The sequence below is a fragment of the Cibotium barometz genome, chromosome 45 (assembly GCF_041138505.1).
Source record: "Cibotium barometz isolate CiBa-2024 chromosome 45, ASM4113850v1, whole genome shotgun sequence".
NCBI lineage: Eukaryota > Viridiplantae > Streptophyta > Polypodiopsida > Cyatheales > Cibotiaceae > Cibotium > Cibotium barometz.
In genome coordinates, this window is record NC_141090.1 from 15,360,903 (window position 1) to 15,365,018 (window position 4,116).

General features: G+C 46.0%; 1 pseudogene across 4 annotated transcripts; it reads right to left on the reverse strand.

Annotated features, from left to right (window-relative positions):
* Nucleotides 1-813: 813 nt before the first annotated feature.
* On the reverse strand, nt 814-3,845 carry LOC147612479 (F-box/kelch-repeat protein At5g60570 pseudogene; annotated as a pseudogene). 4 transcript variants are annotated; one of them, XR_015263464.1, is made up of 3 exons: nt 1,810-3,720; nt 1,319-1,368; nt 1,045-1,181 (listed from the first exon to the last, which is right to left on the reverse strand). The product of XR_015263464.1 is annotated as an F-box/kelch-repeat protein At5g60570 pseudogene, transcript variant X4 (transcript). The 4 variants fall into 4 exon arrangements; XR_015263462.1 differs by lacking the exons at nt 1,045-1,181; nt 1,319-1,368 and adding an exon at nt 814-1,025; XR_015263463.1 differs by lacking the exon at nt 1,319-1,368 and having other exon boundaries at nt 1,032-1,181.
* Between the last annotated feature and the right edge of the window lie 271 nt (nt 3,846-4,116).

The window sequence follows — 4,116 nt, forward strand, 5'->3', positions numbered from 1 at the left end:
GAGAAATTATTGTGGTAGGAAGCGCACACATCCTCACTGTTTCTTTCTGGCATGATCCAGGATCAAATTTCAAAAAAGAATTTGCCATGCTCAGTTGGGCAGTGCTGGCTTCAATCTTTTTTGCAAATCTCCATGCCTCCAAACTTCTGAGGCAAGTCTTCTAACCACCACATAGATGGAATTATCTCCTACTCACAGTGCAACGCTATGAATACACACTAGAGACGACAATCAAAGAAATGTCACAACCCAAGTTGCATGAAACACTACTGAAGGCCTCAACAGGAAAGACTACCGGTTAAAGGAGTACTGTAATGAAGAGTTGCCACTAGGAATCTCACGAAGTATTTAACTAGTGTTCCATACTTCAGTTTGCCAAAACAGTGTAATATCTGTAATCTGTGGAACTACATGAGAACCTGCAAGATCTTCATTTCTTGTTTTTATTTCCATAAAAGATGTGAATTTTTGAAGTTCTATTATATGCAATCTTTTTGAACACCCATCGTATCCAAGGGTCATGCCATCAAAAAACAAAAATCTCACTGATTTTGGCACTAAAGCGCAACCTAACCAATTCCACAACAGGCCCACATCCTGCATCTTTGAAGCATGGGATCATGCTTGCCTCCGTACTCCGCAATCCTTCACATAGAAGATATACTGCTAACTACAGACTACATCACATCCACGGCACCAGTTAATTGTGTATATTGCATACGCATTCACCACATCTCAAAGCGCATGAGAAATGATAACTAAAACTCTCTCTCTCTCTCTCTCTCTCTCTCTCTCTCTCTCTCTACAAAACAAAACAAAAAAAGACAGCATCACTTCAATCAGGACCATCTACAAGCCAGTAAGCTATTAAACATGACTTCTCAAAATAATAAAGGGGGAAGGCATGCTTTCTTATACAATTGGCCAGCCAACCCTGTACACAGAGTCCAGACTCCTTGGCATAACCAGAAAGGTTACAGAGCATCTCTTCCGCAATATGCCTAGCCGAACAACGAACTCATAGCCTGTTGACAGAACCGGCACTGCGATTTAGAGATCAAGTCTTCTCATGTTCAGCATACCAAAGTAAAAACTCAAAACAAACATCTGTGCCAAAGGTTGGCATCACTTTGGATTCACTGCTTCTCAATTCTGCTTCTTATATGTACATACATACAGTCCTGGTAAAGATCCAAACATCAAATACAAAAATCACAGAAGACCAACAAAGAAAAAATACAAAAATTAACAAAGCAACAGATTGCAGTAAACCAGAACTCAAATTGCAGTAGCCCTCTATGAGAGTGCAGGTTAATACCCCTAGGTGTTTCGCTTTATACTACCCATATACGCAGGATGGTAAAGCTCCTTTTGAATAAACCAAAGAAAACCATGAACGTCAAAAGCAGACAAAATAACTTAAACAACACATCAGAACAATTATCACATGATTATCAGATAGCTAAAAAGAGTTAAAAGACATTAAAAGTGGGCTTTGGGGATGCATCGAGAAATATTACACCAAGACGATTTTACTATTAAACAAATTGTAGCCTGAAATCATTCAGGCAGTTGCTTCTCTTGTCCTGGTAGATTCTAGCATGCATATACATAAATAAAGTACCTACATGATGCACTGTCATCAGAACGATGGACACAGGCATTGCTGGCGGAAGTGAACAGGATCTAGACACAACAAAACTTTGAGACAATTAACAAAGAATGAGTTCTAAGGATGGCTCTGCTCTCACAAAGGAGCCATCACCTATCCCATGGAGAAAGCCTATCCGTTTCCAATGTAGTGTGTACCTTCAAATCAGAGAATGGTGGAATCGTAGCAGAGCTTTAAGGAGCCCAGATCAACAAGCCATGACAGCGCAATTGTACAGAAAGCTGCCGTTTTCATCGACTCTCATATTGACCAGTTTCCATTCTGGAGGTGGAGCATCAGGCCGCCACTCAGGAGCTTCAGTATCATGTCGAGGCCGCCAAGAAAACACTGCTACCCCTTGCCTTCCAGAAGAGGAAGTTGGATAACCACCGATGACAAAAAGCTCATCCCCCAGAGCTTTGAAGGCTAAACCCCACCCATTGCAGAAATCGGCCCTCACTGGGACTGGCCCCAAAACCTTCCAAGTGTTGGAGCTCTTGATGTAGCCTTTAAGAAGATTGGTAGAACTTTCAATGGCATAAAGTTGATTATTTGCAACAGCCACAAGAGGAGGGGAGGGCTCAATAGTTGGGGAGGCTTGTTGAGGCAAATACATGTCAGGGATGGTTCTCCAAGTTTTACTGACAGGGTCATAGACTTCACCACTAGTGAGAGGATTATGGTCATTGTCTTTCCCACCAATAACATAAAACTTGCCATCCATGAAAACACCGGAGCATTTCTGCCTCGCGGTCTCCATGGGTGGTAAGGGTTCCCATTTGCCTACCTTGGAATCATACCTCTCAGCACTGTTCAAAATCCGAGTCTGCATCCCACCAACAGTGAATCCTCCAGCAACAAATGCAAACTCACCACAGCTAGCAGAAGCGAAGAGGCAGCGAGAGTTTACCATGGGAGGTCCTCTCTCCCAACTGTTGGTGATAAGGTCGTACTTGTAGCAGGCAAATTCAAATACCTCCCGGTCATCCAATACCTCCCGGCCAAGCCAGAGAAGGTGCGTGCCTGCAGATAACGACTCACGGTCGGAGAGGTTGAAAACAGGATGGGAATTAGCAGGGGGCAGGTTTCTCCACACATTCTGCTTTGGATGGAAAGCCATCCACGCACCATTACCACTCGTGTAAATGCAGACCCACTGCTCCACAACGCCGTAGCTGCGACGGAGCTCAAAGAGTAGAGAGCTCCTCACAAGCCTGCGGTACCTCTGAGCCACCATGGCCAATCGGCAATGATCTGATAGGGAGACGAAGGCAAGGCATCGTAGGGCCGTTTCGTTATCCAGGCCCGGTAGGAACGAGGTGTAATCCTCCTGGATCTCAGACCCACCACCATCGCCACCCGAGGTGCAGGCGGATTTCCCCTCTACTTGTACGGCCACGGCTTCACTTTCACCTCCGTTGGTGTTCTGTACGAACCACTTTGCATCCACTTGTACGGCAGAGATTTCACATCCTCCTCCTTGAAGTAGAACCTGCCCCTCCTCGATTGAAGAAGTGCAACCACGCCCCACATAGTTAGTCCTGCCTGTGCCACCCTTGCCCCCCGTCTTGGCGGTCTCCTTGCGCCGCGCCTTCTTCCTCTTTTCCACCTTGCTCGACGCGGCGTCCTCTGCCGGAGTCACCGTTGTCTTTGAGACAGAGGTTACCTCGGAAAACTGGGATACCATATCAGCCCGGCAAATATGCGGCAGCAGCCATGGCATCACGATGTAAGCCGGGTCTTCTTCAAGCAGAAGCTGCTGGCGATGGCAGCGCAGCACGGGGAGCAAACACCCTTGGCCGTCGCGCATGATTGAGAACGAGGGTTTGGACTCGAGGGAGGAGGAGAGCAAAATGTACAGCATACAACTGACAGGCCTGCAGATTAGGGATTACAAATTAGGGCAATATGGCAAGTTACACAGAGAAGAAGCAAAGAAAGCTATGTGGCCAAGCCATAGCAATGGCCGTGGTGAGAATTCCAGCCATAGCCATGGCCGGGGTGCTACCTATTAAGGGGAAGGAAGCTGAGGACTGACTACATGAAGCAAGATGGAACGTATATAGACAACGGACCTGGCTCCTCGAAGCTTGAAGGTGTTTATGCAATCGTGAAAGGTCTGCCAATCAGTGGAGCTGAGAGAGAGAGAGGTGGGGGACAAAAGCGAAGGTGAAAAGGAGACCCACAATGCCCACTGAAGTCACATGAGAGAGAGGAAAAAGAGAGATTGAAAAGGGTTAAAAACTCTCTAAGAAAATCCACCATGATAATTTAAACTTATGCCTGTGTGCATAGGCCAAGGAGGCAAAAACTAGTTTCCATTTGGGTAGACCCTCAAACAAATGTGTAAGACATTGTGCTCTCTAGCCTTTCACAAAGTAGAGGACGCTTAAGGTGGTGGGCGGCGGCTCTTGGCCCAAAAACAAAGCTCAACTTGACAGAACGAGGTTACACACATACAAAGT